The sequence below is a fragment of the Saccopteryx leptura genome, chromosome 5, assembly GCF_036850995.1.
Source record: "Saccopteryx leptura isolate mSacLep1 chromosome 5, mSacLep1_pri_phased_curated, whole genome shotgun sequence".
NCBI classification, from domain to species: Eukaryota; Metazoa; Chordata; class Mammalia; order Chiroptera; family Emballonuridae; genus Saccopteryx; species Saccopteryx leptura.
In genome coordinates, this window is record NC_089507.1 from 24,481,390 (window position 1) to 24,495,651 (window position 14,262).

Genomic DNA, 14,262 nt, shown 5'->3' on the forward strand with positions numbered 1-14,262 from the left:
TGGTTAGCTGAGGCTTTAGTTGGGTATTAATAGGTAGCCTCTGCCCAGAGTTTTCTTTCCCATTTTCTTACATCTCTTGTGTCTCTTCTCAGCAAACCATCTGTGTGAAAGTCTTCATTTCAGAGTCTGTTTCCAGGGATCCCAATCAGATAGGCACAGCATCAACAACAGTGCCCACCATTCTCTTCAGGTTGAAAGGACAGAAGTATGTGAAACTTTTAAATATATTTACAAACAGTATATGTCATGTTCTAAAATTTGGATCCAAAAATAAGAAGCTTCAGGTATAAAAGTATGTGATTTTTTTTATCTCTGTATTTGTGATCTCAGTGTCTAGCCTTCATTTCTTCCTTCTTTCAATCTTTTATCTCTTCTTTCCATTTTTATTCCTTTCTTTTTTCCTTCCTTCCCATCTTTTTTCCTTCTTTAATTTATCTTTTTCTGCCCTATTTTCTCCCTGTCTTTTGTCAAAAGCATTTATTGAATATATATCACTCTACCTTACGTGGAAGAGAAAGCAGTGATGCAGAAAGAAAGAAAAATCTGCCTTAACTGAACTCATATCCTATCATGAAGAAACAGGCAGTCATCAAACAAACAAGTAAAAGAAAATGTTTAAGTTTGAAATGTTCTCTGGTGAAAAGAATAACACCTATAAAGGGATAAATATTACTAGTTTGGGTCATTACTATTTTAAATTGAATCATCAAGGAAAGCCACATTGATAAAATGACATTTGAGCACAAGCCTAAAAGAGGAGAATAAGAGTCATGCAGCTATCTGAGGGAAGAGAATTCCAGTCCTAGCAACCTGATATACCAGAATCCTCTGCACATGGGTGCTTTTGGTGTGTGTGAGGAACCGAGAACATTAGGATGATCACAGCAGGTGAGAGAAAAGAGGTTTTAGGTGATCTCAGAGAAAAGTGTGGAAGTAGAGTGCATATCTTTAAGAGTTTAGGCCATTGTATGAGACAACTTCTACATTGACTGAGATAAGGTAACCCTGCAGTATTTTGAGTAGAAGGATGATGTAATTTAGCCCATATTTTAAAAGGATCATCTTGGCTTCTAATAAGTTTTATATAATACGTGGGTTCTTTTTCTTAAATATGACTATGACTTCAAACAACAGCTGCCAATATTAATATTAATATTAAGTCCACTTTAAAAATTTACTTCTGAAAAGTGGATTTTGAATTTTAGATTTCACAGATTCAACTGATTTATTGAACAGCATTTTGTGTGAAAGATGTCAAATTTATAACCTCAGCTTCCACCTTAAGAAACTAAATAAGACAGTCAAGTTATTACTAAGGTAAGCAGAAAAAAGAAAATAATAAAGTATAGAGCAAACATTAATGAATAGAAACTTCTAGTCCAGATAATAAAATAATAAAGTACAGAGCAAACATCAATGAATAGTAGCTTCTAGTCTGGATAGATAGCATAAATACATTTCTCCCTGTTTCTCTCTACTAAGAAAAATTATAAACTCTGTAAATAATGAAGGAGACAACCAAAGTAGAACTCTGAATGCTAAAAAGAAGGTGAACTGGTTTGAGACCCCATGACCAGAAGAACACACAAGGCTAAGAGTTTTAAGTCTCTCTAACCAATAGCAGAGGATTCTGATCCAATGTTTCTTAACTACCAAACTATAACCAGAAGTCCACCCAAGTAGACTCATTCTTTCTTTACTAACAAGCAGTGCTGTTGGTAAAGGGCCCCAGTAGAGTTATCCCATGATAATAATTGCTCAAGCTGGAAAGTGTTCTGCACCACCCAGAGGAAGGGGGAAATCCTACAATAAACAGGCTGTTCCTGGAAGCTTTTTGTCTCCATAAGCCTGGTACACCCTTCTTACTTCCAGACACTAGAAGGTTGCTGGAGAATACCCGTGTTGGGCAATCCTATCACAATGGGTACCTGGTGGAGAAATGTTCTTGGTCTTCTACAGGAGGATGGCGAATTTACTGTTATCATGAGGGGGAAAATGAAACACTGGACCTGTATACTATTTGAAAGAACTGAATGAATATACAATTAAATCAATGCAAATTTTAATTAAACATCAGTGACACAGAAAACAAAATCAATTTAAAAAAAACCCTAAAACCAGTTCTTTGTGAGAACCTATACATTTGGTAATCCTATTGCCAGACTGATCATGAAAAAAATAAGACACACTAATTTTAATAATTACAAGCGATGTAAATACAATTTCTAAAAATGTTAAAAGGATATTAAGGGAATATAAAAGCAGTGAGAATGGTTATATATAGTCACAGAGGAAGAATCCATAAGAATTGATTGATTATTTTTTGGAGTTGGTATGGCTGACAGAGGAAATGCCTGACAACAGATATTTATTAAGGGCCAGTAAGGTTTCATCCTTGTGTGGACAATAATAATTTTCATGCCCAAACTCAAAGTTTAGTTAGGAAGACTATTATGTAACTATGGGGTGTCAAAAATAACTTTACTCCTATCATTTTTTCCCAATTTTAGACAGGGAATACTTTATTCAAATCCATCAGAAAAATGGGCAGTGTGTGTCTATAACAAAGCATCATGTTTTAAAGCATACGTTAGTCATTGTATATGACAGTATACATGTTACACACAAACTAACTGATCAAATTGCAAACTTTCAATGTTTAAAACAGAATAAGGTTCCTTGTAAAAGTAGTACTTTACTGACATTTTAAGTTTAATATTCCGCTTCTTCCTCACTCTCTTCAACTGGATACATACCACCTTCCTCATCACTCTTCTCAAGGGCAGCCATGCTCTCAAGGGCAGCCATGCTCTCAAGGACAGCCATGCTCTCAAGGGCAGGCACATTCTCAAGAGCAGCCACGTTCTCAAGGGCAGCCACGCTCTCAAGGGCAGCCACGCTCTCAAGGGCAGCCATGTTCTCAAGGGCAGCCACGCTCTCAAGGGCAGCCATGCTCTCAAGGGCAGCCATGCTTTCAAGGGCCTCAGAAAGTTCTCCTTCCTCCATGCCCTCACCCAATGAACAAAGGCACGCTTGGCATACATCAGGTCAAACTGTGGTCCAGCTGAGCCCGGGCCTCATCAATAGCTGTGCTGTCATTCAACATGCACATAACTTATTGTATTTTGGTCAGGTCTTCACAGGTACCACAGTGGGAGGATGGTAATTAATGCCAACTTCAAAACCAGTACAGCACCAGTCCACAAACTGAATGGTATGCTTGGTCTAGATGGTGGCAATGGCAGCATTGACATGCTTGGGAAGCGCCCCGGAAGTGGGCACCCGCTTGTGTTACCGGACAGAGTGGCAGAGCCAGAGGTCTGTGAGTGGGTGGAAAGCCCGCCTGATTATGCTAGCAGCTCTGACTGACTGAGCCTTACCCAGAGCCCTGTGCTGAGTGGAAATAGAGTGGGGAGTTGCCAGCTCTTTGAGCCTCTTACTATCCAGGCAGAGGCAGCAGCAACCCCATAGCTGGATTATCAGGCTACTAATTGATAAAGGAAAGACTAGGAGAAAGGCTCCAGGAACACGGACTCTCTCACTGTCGGAGCCTATAAATGCTAATAGCCTCGACTGCCAATGAGACTAAAGCACAATACATGACATTGCCATAGAGACTTATCAACTGCAAACCTCCACCTGAGCGTGGCAAAGGGGCAAAACCCGGGGTACAGAGTCACCGACCAGGAAGAGGGAGAGAAAAGAAAAAGCAAGAAGATAACCTCTCAAAATCAAGAATAATCTGCAGACTTTATAACCTATCCCATTTTATTATATTTGTTCGTTTGTTTCTCTTATCTTCATTCTTGATACTTTTTTTTTTCCTCCTCCAATTTGGCCGATTAACTCTCTACCGGTCTTACTCTCTCCTCTCCTTGAACTACACTACCCATAAGTGTTACATCTCCCATTATCTTTTCTCTTCTCTTCCTTTCTCTCTATGAGGGTTGCACTCCAAAACCCTTAACTCTCTCTCTCTCTCTCTCTCCTTTCTTTTTTCTTCTTTTAGTGGTTCCCTCTTTTTTTTTTTCTCTCTCTCTCTCTTTCTTTTCTCCCTCTATATTAGTTTCTTCCTTTTTCCTTTACATCTCCTCTCATTCAAACCTCAATAACAAACAAATTATCTTATCTGGGACTCAAACTTATGTTTGTGACATTTTGGGGGGTTTTTACTTCACCTTTTTAACTCACTAGCAGTGCTCCCATCCCTGGCTCTCCATATTATCTAGTTCTTGTTCCACTAAATACAATAGTAATTTTTTAATTTGTCCCCCCATTTTTCTGTTTTCCTCTTAATCCTCTCATCATAACTCTTAGACAACCAACACCTAAAAGCAAATCATTTTATTCTTGACCCAAATTTTTTCCTTATTTGCTTTTTGTGGGTCCATACGCTCTTTTTTTTCTTTTTTCTTTCTTTTTTTTTTTTTGCCCCTTTATTACTTTTCCCCAATTCAGGCCCTCCATCACAGGCATTGTTTGTTATAATTCACAGTCCACCACAAGATTTTATCAAGAAAGAGGGGAGAGGAGAGGAGAGGAAAAAAGGAGGGGGGGAAAAATTTTCTTTTTTTTTTTTTTTTTTTAATTTTTATTTTATTTTATTTTTCTTTATTTCATTATTAATTTTTTTTTAAAAAAAACAACTCTTTTCGATTTTTTTTTATTATTTTTTTAAACTTTTTATTCTTTATTAAATCTCATTAATACTATCAACAAAACCACCCTCAGATGCCATTAAGGAAGAGAAAATCAAATATCATGGATACAAAAGAAAGAGAGGTAACACAGCTAGATGAGGAAAAATCTATGGAGAAAAAATTTAATATATTGGAAACCTTGGAGCTAAATGACAGAGAATTCAAGATAGAAATCCTAAAAATCCTCCGAGATATACAAGAAAACACAAAAAGGCAATTTAGGGAGCTCAGAAAACAACTCAATGAACACAAAGAATATATGTCCAAGGAAATTGAAACTATAAAAACAAATCAAACAGAGATGAAAAACTCAATTCACGAGCTGAAAAACGAAGTAACAAGCTTAGCTAATAGAACAGGTCAGATAGAAGAGAGGATTAGTGAAATAGTAGACAAGCAACTTGAGGCACAACAGAGAGAAGAAGAAAGAGACTCAAAAATTAAAAAAAATGAGATAGCCCTACAAGAATTATCTGACTCCATCAAAAAGAATAACATAAGAATAATAGGTATATCAGAGGGAGAAGAGAGAGAAAATGGAATGGAGAACATACTCAAACAAATAATAGATGAGAACTTCCCAAGCCTGTGGAAAGAACTAAAGCCTCAAGTTCAAGAAGCAAACAGAACTCCAAGTTTTCTTAACCCCAACAAACCTACTCCAAGGCATATCATAATGAAATTGACACAAACCAACAGCAAAGAAAAAATTCTCAAGGCAGCCAGGGAAAAGAAGAATACAACATATAAAGGAAGGCCCATTAGATTATCATCAGATTTCTCAGCAGAAACTCTACAAGCTAGAAGAGAGTGGACCCCAATATTTAAAGTCCTGAAAGAGAGGAACTTTCAGCCACGAATACTATACCCATCAAAGCTATCCTTCAAATATGAAGGAGAAATAAAAACATTCACAGATACAGAAAAGATGAGGGAATTTATCATCAGAAAACCCCCACTCCAGGAATTACTAAAGGGGGTTCTCCAATCAGATACAAAGAACAAAAAAAAAACAGAGCCACAAGTAAAAGCTCCAAGAAGAACACAATAAAACCAAATTTAAACTGTGACAACAACAAAAAGAAAGAGGGGGAGAAGATGGAGATTAACAGTAGCAAAGGACGATGGAGTACAAAAGTACTCACAAAATAGTTCGCTACAATGAACAGGGTAGGGACCCTTTTCATTATTCAAAGGTAACTACCATTGAAAAAACCACCACAGAAGCACATGAGATAAAAAAGATAGCAACAGTGGAAAGATGTATGGAATACAACCAAATAAAAACAAAAGATAGAAAAACAAAAGAGAAGGATCAAACAAGACACAAAACTAACAGGAAGCAAGATATAAAATGGCAATAGGGAACTCACAAGTATCAATAATTACACTAAATGTAAACGGATTAAACTCACCAATAAAAAGGCACAGAGTAGCAGAATGGATTAAAAAAGAAAATCCAACTGTATGCTGCCTACAGGAAACTCATCTAAGTAACAAGGATAAAAACAAATTCAAAGTGAAAGGCTGGAAAACAATACTCCAAGCAAATAACATCCAAAAAAAAGCAGGTGTAGCAATACTCATATCGGATAATGCTGACTACAAGACAGGAAAAGTACTCAGAGACATGCTTGGGAACCACATTACCAGGATACAACAGGCAGCAAGCCACAGATATACAAGGGTCACATTTCACCATTTGGTTGACTGGCTCAAAGCATGCCTTGCTTATCTGTAGTAGAGAAAGCTGTTCTTGGTAGGCTTTCTTCACAGAGATGACAGGGACATTAGTGACCAGAGAGAAATAGATTTGGGAATAGGGCACTGGGGTGATTTGTAATTTGGTCAAATCAACATTCAGGGCTCCATCAAATCTGAGAGAAGCAGTGAGAGAGGACACAATCTCACCTCTCTACCTATTCAGGTTAGTATAGGTTGGGAGCTCAAGATTCTATGACAGTGCCATAGATGGGTTTATTGCTAACCATAAAGACACAATCAGAGTGCTCCAGGGTGGTGTGGGTGGTCAGGATGGAGTTGTAGGGCTCAACTACAGATGTGGAAAGCTGGGGGTGGGAAGACTAGACTTCTTGCCAGAATCAACAGAGAGATATCCCATCAGCAGGCAGGTAAATCCAGACCAGTTGCCCACTAAAGCTGTGAAAACCAAGAAGTCCTGAAGACCTATGCACACTGGTTGACCAGTTTCTGAATTTGGTCCAAGACAAGGTCAAGGATCTTCTTGCCAATTGTGTAGTGCTTATGAGCATGGTTATTGGCAACATCATCCTTGCCTGTGATTAGCTACTCAGGGTAGAAGAGCTGGCAGTAAGTGTCATGCAACCATTGTCATTAACTGTGAGTTCCAGCTCTACAAACACTGCCTTGGACACATATTTCCTGTACCTCTTTCATTGAAGAAGATGTTGAAGGAGTCATCTCTCTTCTTCTTCTCCACATCCACTGGTCTTATCACTTGGCATCTGGCCATAGGACTGGATGTCATGTTTCAGGCAGTAGAGCTCCCAGCAGGCATTGACAATTGGGACACCAGCCTGGCCAGTGTGGATAAAGATGCACTCACATATGGTTGCTGCTTTATGGCTGCCAAGGAGATAGCAGAGAGGAAGAGGAAAGGTTGTGTCTTCTTATAGCCTGATTCTTAGGGGGTACAGGTAAAAGAACCTCTTTCCACCTTCTAAATTTTTCTAGCCTGGCTAATAATCAAATTAAGAGGATAAAATGTCCACAATTAATTACAGATGTATATATAACAGTGCCTAAGGATATGAAACCCAAGGAGGTGTTGCACAGTTGAGGCATACTGGCTATTCTGGACTAAGGAATAGGAGGCAGGGGTTTTGTATTTCAAAAGGAAAGCAGGCAATTTACAGGTAAATAAGAAAGAGCAAATATGTGGTACACAAATTATGGCTCGACTGCTGGAAACAACAGAACACAAGGTTGTCTAATCAACAGGCTTTGTTAGATTTCTCCTTATCTGCCACATTTAGCTTATATTATGATGTTAAGATGATGCTCACTTCCTACAAACAGGCTTTTTAATCTAAATTCCTTTAGACAGATAAGGTGGGGAAGGGTCAAAGTTTCCCTCTGAGTCTTTTGATTCCTAATAACCAGCTTAAAATCAATATACCAAATGGTATTATTTTTGGGTGGCTAAACTTTGGTTCCCCTTATAAACCTATATGCACACCAATTTTTTACCTTAAAGCAAGAAACAAAATGATCTCTTAAGTCATCAGAAAAATGTTATGAAAAATAATGAGAATTATCATTAACAGTATTCTTACATGAAATTCAATAATGCATTTTATTTAGGCTTTTTTTCTTCATATTCTACAATGTATTGCTGTTCAGATTTGATTGATACCAACAGACGTCTCTGAATCTTTGAAGTGTGTTAAGCTGTAGGATAGTCAATTTGAATTATTTTGGGGAAAAAAATGACTTTGAGTTTAGTGTAAAGTGAGTAAAATGGATGTGTGGAGGAGATCAAAAGTGGACTATTACAGTAATTTAGCCAAAATATTATGGGTGCTTATGTGGCAAAGATATAGTTAGCTATAAAGGGTGGGCTTACTTATACTTCAAAGGTAAATTGCAACAGATTTAGTGATGGATTAGATAAGGGAGTTAGAGTTAGAAGAAAGTAGACAGAATGATGCCTATTTTTCTTATTTATTTGACTGGAAGCATGGTAGTACCATGCTCTCAAAAAGAGAAGAGAAATATTTTCAGTTATGTAGAAGCGATATTATCAAGACAAACTTTAAAAAAGAAGTTCCAGATAAACAAAACTATTTTACTTAATGGATAACTGTGTCTGAGCTTAAATAAAGTGGACCTTTGTTACAATGTCAGAGGTCACTGATTTTGGCCAACCATAACAATTGATACCATTGAAAAAACATAATAAAATATTCTTTTTTTTTTATTTTTTCTTTTCTTATCCCCTTTATATCCTCTGCCACCTCTCTCCAGCCCCCCCATCCCAACAACTACCACACTATTGTCCATGAATAAAATATTCTTGACAAATTTGGGCTGGGAAAAATGGCACACAGTTATAGCCCAAAAGGAAACCTAAGAATGAGCAAGGGGTATGATTGGTAAATAAATAGACAATAATAATATTAAATAGTTTTTTTTCTAAATGTGCAATTAAAGCCATTTTTCCATTAAGAAGGGGGAGGGCAAAGTGAAAAAGTTTAACTGCATAAAAAATTAAGGATTAAAATGTTTATTGTATGCTTCAAAAATTATTCCTAAGCCTGGCCTGTGGTGGTGCAGTGGATACAATGTCGACCTGGAAATGCTGAGGTCGCCAGTTCGAAACCCTGGGCTTGCCTGGTCAAGGCACATATGGGAGTTGATACTTCCAGCTCCTCCCCCCCCTCTCTCTCCTCTCTAAAATGAATAAATAAAATAAAAATTAAACATTATTTCTAAGAGAAAAATTATCCATATATATATAATTCTTATTAAAATGCTGTTTTAATAAACATATTGTCTAAATAGTTATTAGAAAATATGAGGAAAAATGGCAGTATTCTTCATTTAACATGTATATTGTGACTGTAAATCAACACCACAGTATCTGTCCTAATTTAGTTGGTTGTCAATTAAGGGAAACAAGAAAATGTATTGATAGAATACTGTATTATAAGTGCCATGATAATAGTATGGAAGGCTTCATGGAGACATATTAGAGAATAACAGGGCAGAGACAACTCCGTGGAATGGTTCTTCTTATTACAAATGTCATAGTGCTGTACGTAGAGTACTCCAAGGATGGTCTTAAGGTAGTCCTTTCTGTTTCTACATAGATCCATGCTGCCAGAGTACTTGACAAATTTGAAAGTGCCAAAACCTGCATGCTATCGTATGATAATTGTTGCTTTTGCTCCAATAGCTCTAAGAGCTACAACACTCCTCATCCCTATGTGCTCACCTCTAACTTCATACATATAACTAAGTAGGCACAGATAACCAAAGTTCTAGTTTGCATCTTCCAATTGGTCTAGTTCAATATAAGTGTATGGTAAATTTTCAATAACCCTGAAGAAATCAGACAAGTGTATCTACTCATCCCATCGACTTCATTGAAATGCAGAAATCAATGCTTGCTTCACTGTCAGTCGATTGGTAACAAAATTTAGTTTCCTTTGCAATTCCAAAGCCCTTGTCCATGAAAGCAATAATAATAGGAAGGGTCCATCTTCTCCCAACTGGATGCCATGAGAATGAAAGGAGAATTTAGTTATGGACTTGTACTTGCAGGCTACATGGCTAGAAAGCCCTGCCTGCAGTGCAGCCAGAAGAATAATAGGTAAATCAACAATCACTGAGCCTTTAGTCATTGGTATAAAACAGAACAAACAATAGAGAGAACACGATGACTATCTAGCTATGCAAACATTGACCTCACCTCTAAAATGAGATCTGAAGTCATTTCTGGGGTTAAGCAATTCTGCTTCTAGATTGTCAAAGAGAATTTATATAAATGTACATAAGGATTCCTCTAATATCTAGAGGAAAAAATTAAAAAAGTAGATTTCCCATACTTATTTATTTGTCTTGCCATAACAATTGCTATGCCTCAGGAGTGCTGTTAAATATAGTTCAGATATGGCATTAGCCACTAATATGTAGGATGCAGTTTGACTTAGGCTTGTAACTGTAGCTTTATCTTTTCTTCTTATCTCTAGATTTTATGGGGTTTTTTTCTCTAAATCAACAGGTTTGCGTTTTTCTCATCTCTATTTTTAAAAGTATGGAATGCTAGTGATATAAATCTAAAAGGAAGAGTATATTTCTACTACTGGTGTTATGATTCTAATATTTCTACTTCAACACAAAAGAGCTCATATGCCTACTTTATTACAATGAAACTATAACAGGAAAGAAAGTTTAAGTCAAATTCCTGTCTCCTACTTTCCTTTGTATCATCAGCAATTAATTGTATCCAGGCACACTAATCCTAAACCAACCCTTCAAAAATACTAGTATTAATATTCTATCATCATCAGACCAAAGAGCTTCAGTAAAAATGGTTTTACCAGTTCTGTGATACAGATAAAGTCTCTAAGTATGGAGAAATAAGTATTTTGATCTGGGTTGCACAATAGGGACGGAATAGGATAAAAACTCATGGGCCTTGCATTGTTAGTTTATTTTTAAGCTGTAAACCATGTATATTTCCCCAAATTGCTGATACTGTTTCTGTCATCAAGGAAGCTAAATATACTGCTCACAAAAATAAGGAGATATTTCAAAATGAATATGAAGTAATAAAATATTTCCTAATTTTTGTGAGCAGTATACTGGGAGCATATAAAGCCAGTAGCCACGGCCACCACCAGAGCCGCCTGGCCCATGCAAGTTCACATTTGATTCAGACAGACGGTAATGAAACAATGAAGCCAAGAAATGGAGGGCCATTACCTTTAATCCTAGCTTGCACCCGGTGGGCGAGAAATACACACAATGGGAAAACACTTCCCTTTCCATTCAGGGCTCCCAAAGCCACTGACTTATCCGAGTTTCCTAGCATCAAAGGTTTCTACCTCACCAGCCTTATTCACCTCTGTTCCCCATCTCCTTCTCTCTGCACAAACTCTGCACAAACTGGTTCTTCGGCACTCCGCCATCTTGGCTGCCTCTCCTTGCAATAATAATTTCAGGAACTGAGAGAGCAAACCCCTGGTCTGCCCCCACTTTAGAGCGTAGAAATAGAAATATCTAATCCAATACGCAAATAAGGAAGTCTCTGATACAAAGTCACTTATCTGAGGCATAAATGGGATTTCTCATAAGAGCGTACCACCCCACATTATGCAACAGTCAAGAGTGTCAGAAAAAGCTTAGTTTTAAAAAGATCTTAGTATTAAAAGGGCGGGAAAGGCTTAGTCTTAAAACTAAGCCTTAGGCTATAATGACTTTGCCTGCTTACAGCCTGTCTCCCACATCCAATGCAAACTATAAGCAAGCAAACATATATATCATATTTACAAATTTATTTGACCAACATTTCACCCCTTTTGCTCGCTTCACAGCCTAAAGCACAGGTATTCCTGTACAAGGAAATTAGGCACATTATATAATTACAACAACAGCACAAATCATACAGTTTCAACAATTACAAAGGTACATTTCACCAGTCTCTCAGCACTTTGCCAAAAGCACAAAATGTCCTCAGCCTTCTTTCTAGCTGTATAAAAACCTTCCTGGGGAAGGGGAAGGGCCTCCAGCAAAGCCACCCTCCACCCCCATCAGGGTATTTCACATTGTCCAAAATCCATAAGTCCATTCAACAAAGGAGCCAGTGTCCACTCTGGTCATTGTCCAGGAATTAGTCCAAGCACATGGGGTTTCAGCCACCCCCCTCATCCCTGCCGTCCTGGCAGGTCTTACACTGTCCCAAGAAGGAGCACGTGGAAATGGCAGTCAGCATTTCCATCTCTGCTCCGGAGAGCATGATGGTGTCCACCCCTTGTCCCAAAATCGCAGACCTACCAGGGGCATAGTAGGTACTCCTTGCTGCTGGGCTTTCACCTTCTGGAGACTGCAGATCACAACTCTAGCCCGAATTCTCCTCATCCTCCAAAGAGGAACTGAAAATACCAGCTCCTGCTGCCAGGCTTGAACCCCGACGCCACCACCTTGCTGCCCCAGTTCCGGCCTCAGCCCCGGCCTCTCACTGCAGCTTGCTCTCCACAATGTCCAGGGAAATCTCTGACTCACAAACCTGTGATTCCTTCTCCAGCCACTGTTCCATTTCCAAGCTAATCTTGTGAACCTGGTCGGCCTCATTTGGTGCTTGCTCCAGGGTCGGCATCTGTTTCTCCCACATTTGCTCCAGCTCCTTCCACTGCTCGGTTTGCAGGTCCCGGGCAGACTCTTCCACAGAGCCCTCAGTTTCCTCATGCATGGCTGTAAAAGTCAGCCAGCCTATGGTCCCCAAAAGGACAGCCATGGGAACCATAACAGCAGCCAGTCCTCTACTCCACCGCTCAAAGGTGGTGGTGGCTTTATACTGATCTGATTTGAATCCTGACACAGACTGTGCCAAATGTAAAGCCAATAGAAACTATAAATGAGCAAAGATATATATCATATTTACAAATTTACTTGACCAACAGAGTACTAGTGTAATCTCAGAAACAGGACAAAGTGGTTCATGATAAAGTTAAAAATATCCTAGGATACTGACAGTAATTGCATGTTACAAAAATCATATCAGTTTATGTACAGCACTTCAAATTTTATGCATTTCCTATAGAAAGAAACATTGAGGATATGCAATTAGAAGAGCCAGAGGGAATAAATACCTATTTTGAACTTCAGAGCTAGAAACATAACTCCAAGAAAATATAATTATGGCACCATAGAAAAATCATTACCACAATCAATAAGGTGAACATCATTTTTTGATATAACTATATTGAAATAGTCATCATAATTCTAATTACATGTGTTGGTCAAAAAAGTTTTTAAATATGATATATATGTTTGCTCGCTTATAGTTTGTATTGGGTATGAGGGACAGGCTGTAAGCAGGCCAGGTTGTTATAACCTAAGGCTTAGTTATAAGACTAAGCTTTCCCCCACACCCTTGACTGATTGAATGATGTGGGGTGTGCACTCTCATGAGGAATACCATTATGCCTCAGATAAGTGACTTTGTATCAGAGACCTCCTTATTTGTATATTGGATTAAAGGTTTTGATTTCTATACTATAAAAGTGGGGTAGACCGGGAGCTTGCTCTCTCAGCATTAAAGGAGAGAGCAGAGAAAGGAGAGCAGAGAAAGGCCATATGGAGAAGAGGAGAGGCAGCCAAGATGGTGGAGTGCTGAACAGGAGAAGCCAGTTTGTGCAGAGAAAACGAGTTGGAGAACAGAGACGAATAAGACTGGTGAGGTAGACACCTTTGATTCTAGGAAATAGGATAAGTCAGTAGCTTTGTGAGCACTGAATGAGTGGGTTTTGTAGCCCAGTGTGTGTTTTACTTGCCCACCAGGTGCAAGCTAGGATTAAAGCTAATGGCCCCCAGTTCTTGGCTCCATTGTTTCATTACCAACTGTCCAAATCCAATGCAAACCTGCATGGGCCAGGTGGCTGTGATGGGGGCCGTGGCTTCTGGCCTTACAGCATGAAAAGCTTTTTAAATATAAAAGTTAAGGCAATGTAAGAAATTTCTAAACCTGTAAGAATTTATGAGTTCATTTGAGCCAAACTGTTGACAATTGCCAGGAAGCAATGTCTCAATGGATTGAGAAAATGCTCTGGCAAATGGTAATTTTACCACCACTTACTTTATATCTTAGAACCAAAGGGGAAGACGTAAGGGCATTACATAAAATTGGTGATAGATTAGGGAGGCAAGAGAAAGCAAAGTGGAGAAGGAATCTCTGGGATTGGATAAAAAGTAAAAAAGTACATGCTGAACCTGACCAGGCAGTGATGCAGTGGATAGAGCGTCAGACGCAGAGGACCCAGGGTCAAAACCCCAAGGTCGCAGGCTTGAGTATGTT

At 38.5% G+C, this 14,262-nt stretch overlaps 1 pseudogene; it reads right to left on the minus strand.

Annotated features, from left to right (window-relative positions):
* Positions 1-426: 426 nt before the first annotated feature.
* Positions 427-12,326, minus strand: LOC136406450 (tubulin alpha-1A chain-like; annotated as a pseudogene).
* Between the last annotated feature and the right edge of the window lie 1,936 nt (positions 12,327-14,262).